The sequence below is a fragment of the Macrotis lagotis genome, chromosome 6 (assembly GCF_037893015.1).
Source record: "Macrotis lagotis isolate mMagLag1 chromosome 6, bilby.v1.9.chrom.fasta, whole genome shotgun sequence".
NCBI lineage: Eukaryota > Metazoa > Chordata > Mammalia > Peramelemorphia > Peramelidae > Macrotis > Macrotis lagotis.
The window spans coordinates 156636574-156654102 of record NC_133663.1 but is presented as its reverse complement, the minus strand read 5'-3'; the positions used below and the strand labels follow the sequence as shown (position 1 = coordinate 156654102).

The 17529-nt window shown below is 32.6% G+C and overlaps 1 protein-coding gene and 1 long non-coding RNA gene across 5 annotated transcripts in view; one reads left to right on the top strand and one right to left on the bottom strand.

The window, feature by feature from the left end:
- The window catches only part of GPC5 (glypican 5), a 2040883-nt gene that overhangs the window by 288144 nt on the left and 1735210 nt on the right, over positions 1-17529 (bottom strand). The gene's annotated exons all lie outside the window — the stretch shown is intronic.
- LOC141491201 (uncharacterized) overlaps positions 1-17529 on the top strand; it is a 127393-nt gene that overhangs the window by 4425 nt on the left and 105439 nt on the right. The gene's annotated exons all lie outside the window — the stretch shown is intronic.

Below are 17529 nucleotides of genomic sequence, written 5' to 3'. Positions count from 1 at the left end.
CCAAAATTAATATTTGATTATTAACATAAGAGAAATAATCATTTCACTCAAGTTCAAATCCCACTTCAGAAAGCATTATCTCTATGATTGGGAGGAGTAAATTTAACAAAACTCCTCCAGTTCTAGATTCCCTCTCTGTAAAATGGTAATTTGTTATCAAATGAAAAAAATCTCAGTTAATCTAGTTTTTTTCTAGTTTTTGGTGACTACAATTGCTCTCAAAATAATCTCCTTCCTATATTTTCTTAAAAGCAATAGTGAATAATCTTTTCTTCTTTCATATTAAATTTTTATACAAACATCTTGAGGGAATGCTGAACAATAACCTTGTTTTCTAGGGTGGTGACTATCAATGACCTCTCCCCCTTTCAAAGAAAATCAGCAAGAGAATACACTGCATATAATAATTCTAGCTGCAAGAACCTGGACAGGGCTAAAAATAAATGCTTTTATCATTCTAAGTTTGATATAAGTTGTTTCCTATAGCTGGGATATTCTCCCTCTTTACCCCATTAATTTACCATCACAAGAAAAGAAACCTTTTCTTAATTTCTCATTATTAATTCTACTTTCTCCAAACACTGTAATTATTTTGCATAAATTGTATTTTATATTAATTTATCAATGAACATGTTGTACTCTCCCAGTAAAATATAAGCTCTTTTGTATTTTTATTTCTAGTCCTAACAATTTTTGGCACAAAATAGATTTTCAATAAATGGCTTGAGAATTAATTGATATAAAATTTAATAATGTCAATAATCAATACATATTTAATAAGCTATCAATATGTATTAGTGTTATAAATGACTTGTGGATACTTAGTCTAGAGTGATTATAAATGGTTTTTATTAAGATATCTTAACAAAAGGACCACCTCTCAAGGAAAGAGGGGGTACCAAATTCCCCCAAAACTGAGTCTTAGATGCAATTTGAAAGGCTTGTTCCTCTCCCTTTCTGCCAATCATTGGCCAGGGGTCACAATCCAATTGACACATTCTCTCCCATAAGTTTTCCCCATCCTGCTCATTATACTAATGAGCACAGGGGAGGGAATAGTAATCTCCTTGAGCATGCACAAAGGAAAAGGACAGACCTTAGGTTAACTCAGAACTGGATGGGGCAGATCTGATCTAATCTTTGGTTTTCATCAGAGTGAAGCTAACTTTTTTATCTTACATTCACATACCTGCCTATAGGCACCAATACAGGTAGACCCCATTCTTTGTAATGTAAGGTAACAATCTCCTTTCACATTCTTGTGGAAGTCAAACACCCTCACATTTTCCCCACAATTAGACACTACTCTATACCTTGCAAAAACAAAAGAAGTCCTTGTGTGAATGTATATTTATATGACTTTGGTTTTAGTTTTCCAATAAACTTTCTTTAGTTATCCTGAATGGTGCAAGATCCAGCAATTGGCCTTCTTATTTACCTTCCCTTTAGGAGGAAAAATAAATTAATTTTTGGCCCCTACCTCTTTTGCTAAATTAAATTTTTTATTTTTTCATTTTTTTGCATTTAAGTCCTCTATATCAAAACTAAGGGATCATAATAAACAACTCCTCTTTCTTCTGATACTATATACTATCAATTAAGAGGGGATTTTTGACTGTCTGAGTCCTGGTTCTCCAAAATGTTGGTTGTTTTTCTTGGACCATTAGTTGAGAAAAGCCCTTAAAAAAGCCTCACTTTGCTCCTTCCTCTCCAGTCATCATTTCCATCGTTTTTGCCAAGTACTACCTTATGGGTCATGCCTTTTTCTTCTTCCTATCCTTCACTTTTACTGCCACAAATCATGAATTATAATTAAGTAACTCTGCCATCATTCCTAGATGGGCTGTGTTAATTTATTTCCCTATGCTCTCACTAACAATCTTTAACTTCATAGACTTCTGTGACCTTAACCACTAATCTCTGAATTTTGTTCTCTCAGAGTTTGGGAGCATGGTTAATAAGTGTACTAGATTTGTAGTCAGAAATTAAAATCAGGCCTCAGTTACTCTATAGATGTGAATTCTGGACAAGCTGTTTAAGATGTATCTGCCTTAGGTTTAACTCTGAAATAGGGATCATAATATAACCTATCCCACAAGGTGGTTGTAAGTATTAAATGGGATAATACTGGTAAAGTTTCTTAAAACTGAGCACCCATAATTGATATTCAATAAATGTTTCCCTTTTCTCCCCACCTCAAATTTTGCTATTAGAATATAGGCTCCTTCATGGCAAGAATTATCTTTGTTTTTGTATAACCAATGCTTATCTAATACTTGCTATAAAATTGAATAAATGCTTTTTTTTTCATTCTTCATCTCTAAGGCCCCATTCTGATGTGAATCCTCTGACCTAAGACAAAAAGTAAATGAGATTTATTGCTATTTTTCTCAATGATTTTTTTTATTTTCTAAATATATATTTTATTTTCTATACATTTTTAGTTATAAAACCTTAAATTGGAATGTATATATATATATATATATATATATATATATATATATATATATATATATATATATCTGTGTGTGTGTGTGTGTGTGTGTGTGTGTATGGTATGTCTCTGAGCATGTAAATCTGTGAATTTATTTGTGTTTATAAATACATACCCATATATATATATACATATATTTTAAATAAAATACATAAATGAATACTTATATATTTATTTATATGCTAGTTTCTTCATGTGTATATGGGCATTTTTACTCATCACTGTTCCAGAATTCAGAAGACAGAACTGATCCTTGTTTCAGTTGTTTTATAAACTATGAGTTTATAAATTAAGTATCCATTTGAAATTTCTCATTCTTATACTTATTTTCCCTTTCTTCTTTAATCCCTAACTTTGACATATATTTTCACAGATCCACAGATGCAAGGAATTCTAAGTTTTGCCTATGATCTCATGAATCCCATATGATCTTGGGATTAGGGAAAACTGATAGATAGCCCATAGTCACACAAGAAGATGAAATATATTGAATTTTAAAAATCCAAAGATCTAATTTTGAAATACTCTGTTTTTCAAAAATTGTGTCATAACTGTTAGTGCTTAAATTGAGGAGATTAGCAGTGGGTCCAAAACCATACTCCTATGGGCATGAACGAATATGACCAATTGTAAACACATTGGATATCATCAATAACTATATGGCTGGAAATCCATTTTTTAACCAATGACCAATCAATTTCACCCAGAATTTAATCTCAATAAATCTGACTCAAGATATACTTTGTGTGTGATTTTTTTTCATGTTGTAGTGTAGAAACTGACTTGCCACTCAAGAAAACCATTTACAGGCTAAGTGAAATGAAAGATAAATTAAGTCCACAAATCTTTATCCAGAGATGATTCTAAGTTGTTTGGAAGTTATTTTAGAAGAGTAAAAGTTCTATATGTTCTTCCAAGGCATAAAGAATTTGAGTATGGTTTCTTTTTTTTTTTTTAGGTTTTTGCAAGGCAAATGGGGTTAAGTGGCTTGCCCAAGGCCACACAGCTAGATAATTATTAAGTATCTGAGACCAGATTTTAACCCAGGTACTCCTGACTCCAGGGCCAGTGCTTTATCCACTGCACCACCTAACTGCCCCTTGAGTATGATTTCAATGATGGACTGTGGGTCTGTCATCAGACCACCAGCTTAGGTGGCACATATCACCAGGATATGGGCAATAAGACATGAAATTTAGCTATAATTTGTGAAGACTAGTGGGAAGTGAATCCTCACTCATGAAATCACAGCTCTTTAGATGAAGGTATCATCTACAGCAGAACTATTTCATTATTAACCCAGAACACAAAATAATAAAGGATCTCCAGTGTGATATTATCTGCCCTTTAACAAAGTACCAGCATGCCAACTTGGTATCACCATTTCCATAAGCCATAACTACCAGGGATTTCTAGCAGTATGAACTACAAATTCAAGAAGTCATAAGAAAAAAAAGCAAAAGTTGAGTGTATTTAGTTTGACTGATTTTCACTTCTTTGCATTGGCTTACAATATCTGATCTACAAAAGAAGAAAATAAGTACTCAGTCCCATTTTGCCAGATGGAACAGATACTTTAACGTGAAGAAAATGTTAGCCAGATTGTTCTTATATAGGACTATAAATAAATTAGCATATATATACACAGACATAATGTATATCAGGTTTATTTCCAAATCTCTCAGTCAGAAAACTAAACACTTTGTTAGTCACAAAATATATAAAAGATTAACTTCTTCCATTAAGACCTTTGATTAGTTATAGGCTTGTTGAGAAATCATTTTCCTTTTCTTCCTGATGTATGTTGCACTGTTATTAAGTTTGCAACCCACCTCAGGGGCATTGTCCCAACATGGAGATGCCTTTTCTCCAGTGGGGCTTTCCTTACTCCACTCCAGGTAATCATGTTTTAATATGTCCCATTATTACTTCTTGAAATCTACTGCTATAAAAATATTGCCTATGGACAAGTCCCTTACTCTTACCCCCCCCAAAAGAATGTAATGTGGGTAAAGTCAGTTTCAATCAGTAATGTTTACCTGTAAATCAAAGTAATAAGAGTAATGAGTAATAAGAAGCACTTCCATAGATAGCCTGAAATACTGGAAAATGTAGAAAATTCCATTTCTAATTTTTAAGGAAATAATTTTATACTAATATCACAAATTGAGTTTACAATCTCATCAACTTGGATTGCCTTCCAATTATGTGTGTCTCTTGTCCATGGCCTTTATTTTAAACTTGGATTCCCTTCCAATTATGTGTGTCTCTTGTCCATGGCCTTTATTTTAAGGAGTCTACTCAATGTTCTGGACATGCCTTCCTTTCTTTCTCATGGTAATTATGAGAGTACCAGTGGAACATTCCTAGCTTGTTATTCCTTAGTTTTGCCAATTGACATGTTATTAGGATCAGCCTGATGCTGGCATCCTATTAGTTCAGTTCAATTTTGGTACAAAATGAGGCCCTCAAAAATCAATGAAAATTTAATATAAAGAGGCTAACTTAACTTTAAGATAGCTTGGATATTCAACAAGGATATAGTAGCGCTTCACTTTTACAGACTATGACCCTCCCACACACGCACACACATACTCATATCCATGTTGAAATAAATCTGATGAGTCTGGAGATTCATCTGGTTTTCAGAAATCCACTAAGTAGGAGGAGGGACACTGACTATGTGTGTATGAATTTTAATTCCCCAAATGAGGACAGCACAACCAGAAATTATCAGAAAATTTCATAAAGTAGGGAAAAATTTTAGCCCTCTTCTATCTCTAGGTCATTTAATTCTTGGCTTTGTCCCCTTTTTGATTTTTAAGTCATTTTAAGATAGAAAGGAGGAGTCCTGGTCGATATTGGTACTATCCTTTTTTATCACATTGGTTCATCTAAAAAGAGATGAAGATAAAAAGATCATATTTTTCTGATAACAATGTTTTATTCTTTAAAAAACCTTATTATTTTTAGCAGGTTCACAAACTACCATGTGCCTTTCAATTGACTTGTAATAAATTTTCAATGATTTTTCAGTTATTTGAAGAATATAATTAAATATATGGAATATTAAACAATAACATACAATCAAGGATAGCACCATTGCTTTTACCTGAGTGTGGCTCATCTCTGTGAGATGTTCATGGTGGTTTGTTAGCCAAGCTTCAATAAAAGATTGGTGTTCCTTGAGTTTTTTTTTAATCCTTAAGTGATCAGGAAGTGATGCCGGTAGCCTAAATCTAAGCAAATTAAGAACCCAAGATGGTTTCAATACCTTTTAAGATATTGAATTAGACTGTCTACTGAAATGAACTACTCTGTGTATATCAGGAAAGGGAATCTAGTATCTTATTACAACTATCCAATTATTTGTCATAATCTGAATAAAATTCATTTATTATTCACTTGGCTTTGTCTGACTAAAAGGTAATTTCAAACTATTTTAAGTAGCTGTAGATCTCTTTAAGGAAGTCATATCATTTGGAATGACTAGAGTGGAATGACATATCATTTGGAATCACTATCCTTAGAAAATTCCTCTTTAACTTAAATTCTTTGCTGGATTTCCTTTATCACAATTGTAAATACCTTTGGTGAGCATGCATCTCACTGCTTAAAACTTTAACTGACATTTATGATCAAAGAGCCATTATAAAAGTTGTTATATCTTTCAAGAAATCATGAATTATATTAGTATATGGATGGGGAAAAAAGGAACTGGTAACATGAGAGTCTTTAAATATGTGAGTTGTTTTCCTGAATCATTTAAAAATATAATTAGTATGATGGTGTCTTCTGTTCCAATAAACTTTGTGATAGTAAAGATATGGTTCACTGTGGAATACTACTTTGAGAAAGATACACATGGAGATCATTCTTTTAAAATTTGATAGGAAAGTAGACATACAGGTCAACAAATAAGTTCTGGATTGAATCTTTTGTGTTCAATGAGATTTGAGATACCTTTGGTATTTTCTCATCCATAAGAAATCATCTGAGTCAATCTCTCTACATTCACAGAAATGTAATTTTTCTAGAAGATGTATTTTGTCAAATAGCTGATCATTATTTTAATTTATTACTGTTTCTTTTGTACCTAATCTATTCCTCCAATCCACTACTCTTATTTCTTAGCCAGTAGCAATTTTGATGAATGATGGTTTATAATATAATTTTAGATCTGGTATAGCTAGTCTACCTTCCTTTGCATTTTTTTCCATTAATTCCTTTAATCTTCTTGACCTTTTTTCCCCTCCATATGAATTTAGTTGCCATTTTTTTTAAATCAGTAAAGTAAGTTTTAGGAAGTTTGATTGGTATAGCACTGAATAAGTAATTTAAATTACATAGAATGATAATTTTTATTATATTAACTTGGCCTATCATAAGAAACTGACATTTGCCCAGTAATTTAGATATGATTTTATTTATGCAAAAAGTGTTTTATAGTTGTTTTCATATAGTTTCTGAGTCTACCTTGGCAGGTAGACTCTCAAGTGTTCTCTATAGTTACTTTAAATGGAATTTCTCTTTCTACCTCTTGTTACATCTTGCTAGTAATTCATATCATCTGGAATGACTAGAGTACATCACTATCCTATATAGAAATGCTGATGGTTTATATGTTTATTTATATCCTACAAATTTGCTAAAGTTGCTAATTATTTCAAGTAGTTTTTTGGATGATTTTCTAGGGTCCTCTAAGAATAACAATGATACTATTTGCAAAGATTCCAGCTTCTGAGATAAGAACTTTATAATAAAGTCTTCTGGGAAAACTGGAAGATAGTTTGACAGAAACTATATATTTATCAATATCTCACATCCTATAAAATCAAAATGGGTATAGGTGATATTATAAGTCAATGGGGGCTGCAGCTAGGTGGCCAAGTGGATAGAGCACTGGCCCTGGAGTCAGGAGAACCTGAGTTCAAATTTGACCTCAGATATTTAATAATTACCTAGCTGTGTGACATTAGGCAAGTCATTTATGTGAAGCATATTTACAGAGTAATTTTTGGTATAAGGAATTAGGCTTAAGGGAAAGAAATACATAAAATATTTTTTTAACACTTTTAAACAATTTGTAAGGCAATGTGATTAAGTGAGGAATGTAGTAAGCTGGGAAACAATTTTTTACACTAGTTTTCTGACACAGGACTCACTTTTAAAATATATAAAGAATTGAATCAAATTTATAAAAATATGAGACATTCCCCAATTGGTAAATGGTCAAAGGATATGAAAAGGCAATTCTTAGTTGAATAAATTAAAGCTATCTATTGTCATATGAAAAAATGTTTAAATCATCATTAATTAGAGAAATGCAAATTAAAACAACTCTGAGGTACCACCTCATAGCTATTGGATTGACCAATAGAACTAAAAAAAGAAAATGATCAATGTTGGAATGGGACATTAATACACATGGTTGGACTCTTGAGAAGGATGGAAGGAAATAAAAGAACTGATGCTGAGCAAAGGGAGTACAACCAGGAGAAGAATGTACACATCATCAACAACACTGTGAGATGATTAACCCTGATGGAAGCAACTTCTCTCAGCAGTTCAGGAAGATAGGACAATCTTATTGGACCAGCTATCGACAATGCTATCCAGAGGAAGAAAAAACAAAACAAAACAAAAACTCCTTCAGAATCTGATGAACACTACATTCATTTTTTTAAAAAAAATATCTCTTAGGGGTAGCTAGGTGGTACAGTAGATAGAACATGCCTCTGGATTCAGGAGGACCTGAGTTCAAATCTGGCCTCAGACACTTAATAATTACCCAGCTATATGACCTTGGACAAGTCATTTAACCACATTGCCTTACCAAAAAAAAATTTGCTTAAAGTACTAAAAAAATCTTTTATGTGTTTCTTTCCTTTAATCCTAATTCCTTATACCAAAAATTACTCTGTAAACATGCTTAACATAAAAGTGTATGTAAAATATTAACCAGACTGCTGCCGAGGGGGAGGAGGGTGGGAAGGGACGGTAGAAGTAAATTTTTTAACTTAAAAATATGCATAATCATATGGATGAATGCTGAAAAACTTTCATAACATGTATTTGGAAAAATAAAACATCAATTAAAAAAACAAATCCACCATTACATGTACTTGGAAAAATAAATAAAATAGTCAATTAAAAAAACAGAAAAAGATTGGTCTAATTATCATTTCTATTCAGTGGGTAGAGTGCCAGGCCTTGAATCAGAAAGATTCATCTTCTTGAGTCCAAATCTGACTTACAACAATTACTAGATGTGTGACCCTGGGCAAGTCATGTAATTATGTCTGCCTCAGTTTCTGTATCTGTAAAATGTACTGGAGAAGAAAATGGCAAACCACTCCAGTATCTGCAAGAAAACCCTAACTCACAAAGAGTTGGAAATAAATGAAACCAACTGAAAAAAAAAACTTAATAAAAGTTTTCTATAGGATTTGTGAGATTAGAACCCACATTCCTTGCTATAAAAAATTTTGGAGATCTTTTCCATGATTCTTCTCTCATTTTAGAATCTCCAGTTACCTTCTTTCTTAGCTAAAATCCCATGTCCCACAAGAAGCATTTCTGGAACTCATCTCTTCTCCTCCTTCATGCTAGTACTTTTCACTAAAATTATCTAATATTTGTTTTATACATATTTTGTATATATTTTCATTGTGAATTTTTTTTCTCCATATAGAATACAGCATGGACTCTTTCTTCTTTATCTTTTTATTTACACCATTTTGTTTAGTGTCCAGCCTATAGTAGGTATTTCATATATTTTTACTGATTAATTAGTCTCCTATTTTTATTCTCAGGTTCATTTATCCTCAGCACATTTCTTGATGAGTTTGCCCATAATTTGTTATTATCCTTTGTCATAAAATTCTTTACAAGTTTTTATGCCAAACTGGCATTGGACTTGGCAGCTATTTTTCTTCCATTTGGCAAGAAAGTCATTTGCTGACAAAGGTATTTTTAGGTTCTTTTGCTTATTGCTAGGACAGTTAATTTACATCAGTTAATTCTTGCATTTAATTATTATGCTATATAGATGCCTTTCTAATATTTGTTACCTATTTTCATAATCAGTAAAAGTTTGAATAGATTAGGTATACATTGTCTTAATTGAAGGCAGTGTTTTTCTTATCATTAGCTCTGCTATCTTTTAGTTTTGATTTATTATCAAATGAGTAACCAAATTGTATATAGATACTGATTCAAAAATCATTTTCACATTGGTTATACATCTTTATCTGTCACTGTCTCTATCTCTGTCATTCTCTCTGTCTCTCTCTGTCTCTCTCTGTCTCTGTCTCTGTCTCTCTCTCACAAACACACAGACACACACAAACACACACACACACACACACACACACACACACACACACAAACACACTCTTGCTGTTTCCAGATCCCCTGATTATTCATTTCTTTGTTGTAGTTGTTGTTTTTGCAGGGCAATGGGGTTAAGTGTCTTGCCCAAGGTCACACAGCTAGCCAATTATTAAATGTCCGAGGTCAGATTTGAATTCTGGTCCTCCTGACTCCACGACTACTGCACCATCCACTGAGCCACCTAGCTACCCCCTGATTCTTTTCTTTTTTTTTTAAGTTTTTGCAAGGCAATGGGGTTAAGTGGCTTGCCCAAGGCCACACAGCTAGGTAATTATTAAGTGTCTGAGGCTGGATTTGAACTCAGGTACTCCTGACTCCAAGGCCAGTGCTCTATCCACTGTGCCACCTAGCTGCCCCTGATTCATTTCTTAATCTTGTATCAGTTACTTGTGGCTTCTATGTAATTTATAAATCTTTGCCTTCTCTTATTCTTTAATCTTGTCCCTTCTTTTTCAATTTATTTCTCCACATCCTCACCTTTCCCTACCTGTAGAAGACAGTTACTGAGACTCAAAGTGTAGGTTTATTTAATTTAGATGCTCTTAAAATCATGGGTTTTTTGAAGCATTTTCTCTACTTTTTTATGTTGTACAATAAATACTGCCATGTCTTTATGCTACTGTTCTTGCAAATAGTGATCATAAGCACTGCAATACAAAATAACAAATGGTCTACAAAAATAGTTCTTGTTGTCTTTGACTCTATACAAGAAACTAACTCCATCAATTCACTTATTTCCCTCTTCAAGGAATACCGAAAGCTATCCTTCAATTTAGTGACAAATTCTTTCCTTTTCTTCTATTGTTTTTGAACAGTATAATTCTTAGTATCAGCTTACTTCTTTTTCTGTGTTCTCTGCCACCCTCACTATCAAAGAAGAAGGTAACCAGGTAGCACTGAGAATCTTTTACATTTTTCTTGATTTCATGGTCAAAGAGCTGATTACTGAGTGACCAACTTAGTGGCGATGTATTTTTTCACACTTAAGCTATTACATGGAAAATAGAATTAATTTTGCATTGCTTCTGAAATTGTGTTCATATAAATATGATTTTTTTAGGTTGTGAGAATTCATAATGCAATAAATAAAGACAATGAAACCATAACCTAAATTTTTAATCTAGTGAGCAGTTAAAATAGTAATAGTAAGTAATAGTAGTAGGATGCTTACTTTTTTAAAACTTCATTTATGTTTTCCTTTCTTTCCCTTTAGTTTTTTTTAGGTGTTTTTACAAGGCAAATGGGGTTAAGTGGCTTGCCCAAGGCCACACACCTAGGTAATTATTAAATGTCTGAGACCAGATTTGAACCCTTTTTCCTTTAGTTCTAATTCCTCTTTCACAACAGGACTAATATGGATATATGTTAAACGCAATTATACATGTACATCTTTTATCAGATTGTTCACTGTCATGAGGAGTGGGAAGGAGAGGGAGGGTAGTACAAAAATATGAATCTCCTAAAGTTTTGGTTTTTTTCATTTTTGGGGGGGGCAGAGCAATGAGGTTAAGTGTCACACAGCTAGGTAATTATTAAGTGTCTGAGGCCAAATTTGAACTCAGGTCCTCTTGACTTCAGGGCCATGTTCTATCCACTGTGCCACCTAACTGCCCTCATAATTTTCAAATCTATGTTGAAAACTACCTTTGTATATAATTGGAAAAAATAATAAAATTTCAGTTGAAAGAAACAATACTAGTGGTAAGAATACAGACAACTTTTTAAAATGTCTAAAAAATTGTAACTAATCTGCTTGAGAATGTGACTATTTTTTTGAACTACATACAATGTATTATGAATAAATTAATTTATTAGATGCTAAAAGTCTATTCTCTTGTTTTAAAACAGACACAAACCTTCCCTCCACCCCTTTCTTTCTTGGAAAAATTATAAAACATTTTTTGTTTGTCATCCATCAGTTAAAAGTTAAAAGCTTTTAGGGGCAGTTAGGTAGTGCAGTGGTCCTGGAGTCAGGAAGAACTGAGTTCAAATGTGACCTCAGACACTTGTAATACTTACTTAGCTGTGTGACCATGTGCAAGTCACTTAACCCCATTACCTTGTAAACACTACCCCCCTAAAAAATAAATTAAAAGCTTTTATTTTTTGTTTGGTGTCCATTAATTGAAAGTTAACTATCTTGATTAGGCTAATTACCAAAAATATAACAAAAAAACCCCTTTTTAATTTGGAACAATAAAAGATATGTGCTAAAGGAAATCATGTTTAATTTCAGTGTAGCATCAATCTAAAAGATATAGAGTTGGATATATGAATAGGAGTTTGAATATACAGATTTACTTATTTATTTTCTCAATTTTAGTTCATGTTTAAACCTTATAAAAGACATCAAATCTTCACTAGTCCAATGTTAACCTTTCCTTTAAACTTTCTATAATGATTATAAGTTCAGTTATAGATCACAATTCTTTTTTCCAAATATTCATGTTTTAACTCATGAGATATATTTGAAAAAATTATCTTCAATCTCCTTGGAAGAAATAAGAAGGATGTGCTATAAACTTTACTAATCCTGAAGCTTTCAAATATCTTTATAAAGACTGATTCCTTTTGAGTTTTATAGCTTACTCCAATTCTGTACTGCTTTTATAGTTTTCAAATATTACCTGCATCAAGTAGACAAAAGGCAATATTGCTTCCTAATAACAGATGTTGAAAATCATTTCAAACAGATGGCTAGAAGCAGTCCTGAATAAGAAGGACTCAGTTGCTTCCGAAATGCAGCCCAATTTAATTCTTCTTATGAAGACAATAATTAAATTGGAAAGTGAAGACTTAAATATTCCTTATTTGAACATAATTCAGATATTCAAATAGATCTGTGATCTTTTCAATGGGTAAATTCCACCAAAGTAGATCATGGTCTAACTCTCTCTCAGCCAAGTTTGTATGGTTATTGTTTATGAATTCCCATATGCTGGCAACAAGTTCACAATGCTAGTCTGTCAGCACTTCTCCATACATTGTCTCTTGTCTTTTCACATCACTAACCTATCTTGTTTTTGTAATATGTTGAGGCTCAGTTATTTCAGAAGGACCTGATTCTTCATGATTCCATTTGGGGTTTCCTTAGTAACGATATTGAAGTATTTTGCCATTTCTTTCTCCAGCTCATTTCACAGATGAGGAAACTGAAGGAAACAGGGTTATGTTCCAAGGTCACATAGCTAGAAAGTGTTTGAACCTAGATGTAAATTCAGGAAGATAAGTCTTCCTGATTCCAGGTATGATAGTCTATCTACTGAACCACTTAGCTGCCCTTTTTCTAGCATACATTTCTTTGATGACATCCTGTAAAACACTTGTTTTTTGCTCCACAATTACTATTTTGTAATATGTCACAGGTTGTTCAGGAGAACCATACAGTTTTTCTATTGCCTTTTGGATGATTATCAGTTTCAATTTTTTTGGAGATCATAATATTTTATCTCAGAGAGTATTACAATAGCAGAGGAAGAATGCAGTTATAAGAAAATAGACTTTGGTTTCAGAGAGAAGTTGATTAATTTTGAAAGAACTTTGCTTTGCCTAAAGGTAATTTAGTCTTTTCTCCATCTTATTGTTCAGTTTTGGACCCAGCTCATGGCCCATGGTTGGGGGGGGGGGGTCGGTCTGATGGAAAAGAAACCACACTTTATAATCTGGCGAACAGTTGTTCCATTTGGTTTTTACTATGTGAATACCTAGATCAAGCACTTTGGAATAATTAGGGATCTATGAAGCTCTACAAATATCTTAGGGTTCATGCAATAATCAGCAAACACAAGCATTATGTATAATAATTAGGTATTGATAACTTTGATGACCCCCTTCTCAATTTGAATCTCTTTAATGAATTTGTGGTGGTGAATTTGTTTGGCTAGTGTATGTCTCTTTTTTTATTGCTTTGCTTGCTATTGATCAAAGAAACCTAAAACAAGGCTGTCTCTGTTAGAGTTTTCTTTTTATTCCATTAGATCTTCAAAGTTTTAATCCTGTTATAGTTTTAATACTCGTTATTGACTATCAAAAAGAAAGAATATAGTGACTCAGAATTTTGATTGTTATCCATTTTAATTCAAAGTTAAACAATAGGAATATATTTCTATTATATGATATGTTATGGGTATGTGGAAAAAATGAATAATTCCTTGGGGCTTTCTAAAGTCACTTTAATATAAAAATTATATATCAATAGATATTTTCTCTCAGATTACCTCTGATACAGATCCCCCATTTATCTCATTTTTCTGAACTGCATCAATCTCGGTTAGCTAAATAAAGATTTACCTTTTCATAGGTTATCAACCAACAGAGTCCTAAGAGTAAATAGACTGCTAAATTTGAACCTTGTAATAACTTTACTGGTACCATTAACTAGCAAGATAACTGGGTCAACCTAATGTCCAGGATATACCATTCAAACTTTCAGAAATAGACAAAAAATGCATCACTTCTGTGTCACCCAGATGTGAACACTTGTGACTTTCACATTTACTCTATATTCCATCAGAATTGTTTTTTCTAAGTTTGCTATACTCCATGCCTAATTACATCTTCTATGTTGATGGAGAGGAAGGTTGTAGAAAGGAAAGATGGATAAATTGTTCAATTCAGACCATATTAAAACCTACATTGATGGAGTATACTCAGTCCAGTCATTTCTCATTCCTCACTAGATTGTATTCTGAACTTCATCTGCTAAGTTTAAGCTCTTCTTCATCATAAAAACCTGAAATTCATACAATGGAAATCTCTTTTGTCCCTATGGTCTCTTCCCTCTGAATGGACAGCTCCTTCCACTTAAGGAGCTAGCCAAAGATCCACCATTTAAGAGGGGGCTCAGCCCATAAGCCAAAGTTTATCAAAGACAAACTCCCTTCAGCTTCCTTTTGTGTCTTCCCCTCAATAGAATATAAGATCTTTGAAACAGAAACTATCTTTATTTCTTTATTAGTGTTCCTAGTGTTTGGCTGAATGTTTGACACCTGTTAAGTACTCAATAAATGGTTAGTAAATGACAATGATTAATAATAAAACACTTATCACATGATTATATTGAAATGCAGAAAAATCTTTTGATCAAACAGAACACCCATTTCTCTTAAAAACACTAGGAAATATAGAAATAAGCATATATTTCCTTAGTATGGTAATTGATATCTTTATAAAACCAAAGGCCAAAATTATTTTTAAAAAATGTTCTTTGTCCTTTGTACTCAAAGAGGTAGAATGATAACATGTTGTTGGGGTCAAGGTATAGTGAGTTAACCTAATTTTATACTGAACTGCACTTAGAACTACCACAGATTGGGCACAAATAAGGATGGGGTTGTCTCTAGATCTGTGAATCTCAAGTTTCCCTTGAGCTATTGTGATTCTGCTTTGTTCAAGGAACACAGTGACTCCTTTCAGGCATACCATGCTGGGTGGTCCTGTGACAATGTCTTCCATGTCTCACAATCAATACTGAAGTTCTTTAGAGAAAACTCAAAAATAACCTCTGTGTGACCACTTGCCTTGTGCAAATTTTACATAAAATATAGACTTTCAGGTAAATGTAATTCAAATTTAGTTACGTTGACAGCTGCACTGTCTGTAACAGAGTTTGAATTTTTTGGCAGTTTACTCAAGAAAGGACCTCAGTGTTGGAGATTTTATCTTGCCAGGTATTCTTCAGAATTTTCCCAAGACAATTCAAAGGATAGCAGTTTTATTTTCTGGAATGGAACTGGTAGCCATTCTAGGTTTCATAGACATATAATAAGGAAGTCAGCACAAGGGCTCTCGACCTTCAGCTTGATATGCAGTTTAATACTTCTTTTCTTGCACACTTTCTTTTGGAGCTTACAAAACTCTGAACTAGTTCTAGCAATTTGAGTGTCAACTTCATTATCTATAAGTTCATCTCTGTAAAGTATAGTGTCAAGGTAAAGGAACTTATCCACAACATTCAAAATTTCTTCATTTGTACTAATCAATAGTTCCATGTGTGGATGGTGTGATTACATACCAGGAGGAAAAAACTAGAAGTCTTTCCAATAAAGTATTGTTATTTTGTACAATGTGAAAAATATTAGCTACAGGGATAAGAAAATAAAAAGAAATGCAGGGAATGAATATAAGCAAAAAGTAAATGGAATTATACTTGTTTGTTTTTGTAGATGATATGATAGTTTACAAAGAAAACCTGTAGGGCAGTTAGGTGGTAGAGTCAGGAGCACCTGAGTTTAAATCTGATCACAGACAATTACTAAATGTATGACCCTGTGCAAGTCACCCTGATTATCAACAAAAATGACAGAAAAATGCTAGTCAAATAAAATATAAATAAAATAATAACTTTAGCAAAGTTGATTTATATATATATATATATATATGTACACACACACACACACACACATACACACACACACATATATATAAACTCACATAAATCAGAATTTGTGTAGATTACCATTGACACCCAGAGAGAACTGTTCAGGAAATTGTTTCATAGAAACAATGAGATCTTCTCTAATAACATATTGACTCAGTAGGTAAGTTCACAAGAAAAAGGATGGAAAGCTGGGGTATGATTGAATGCTTTAGATTTGTTAAAGATCCTCCATTAATAGCATTCCACTAAGCAATGACATTAAGTTCTCTCAAGGAAAAATGATGTCCAAGTTCAACTTAGTGTAGATAAGTCAGGAAAGGATGCTGGACCCTGACTACTCTTGCAAACATTTGCTCTTATAGTCTAAACATCTGAAAGTTGGAAATCTGAAGAAATCCTGATACCATACCAGACTGGTCTATGCTGTATTTGCCTGACTTTACTAAATAGTTGCTTATATTTTTATGGTTCATTTTACTAACTTTAATTTGTCCCTCCAATTCTCTAAAGAACCCCTATAGTTTTGATCAGGATGATTAAGAAAGAAAGAGTCCTCTTTGGTATTACAACTCAATTTATTTGAAATGATTGAAATCTCAGGATAATGGTACAGTCTCTGTCATATTAAAACAATTTTTACTATCTAGATTCTAACTAGGCTAGTGAAAAGCTAAGCTAATAGAAAAGGTACAATTTTGTAATTTTGTATCTAGGACACAGACAACTAAGAAGAGGTCTCTTCTTCCATAGATATACACATGTAATACCTATTAACTCTGAGAAGAGAATAGACTCCTTTGGATTTCTATTTTCTACAAAAGTGGAACTTATTACCTTCCAAATAGCCATTTGAACAACAACAAGCTCTTTGTAAACATTTTTAATATGCACAGAGGTTTAAAAAAGCTTTTGCATGATCCAGTAAATATATTTCTTACATCTTGCAAGATTAGCTTCTTCCTGTAATGTGTGGAAAAATAGGAATCATATTCTATAATAAATATGGAAAGATAAATATATTTAATATCACACTTAATTTTTATGATAAATAACTCATTTATAGTTGGACAAGATAGAAAATGATACAAACTTAGTATCCAACAATGGATGCTTGTTAAGATCTCATTTTCAACTATTTTTCAGGTTAGTAGGAGATATATAAAATAAGCCAGGATCTCATTTTTACATTTAAATGAAAAGTTAAGGTTTCCTAATATAAGGGATTATTATAAATTACATTAATTTAATCACTATGGAATTA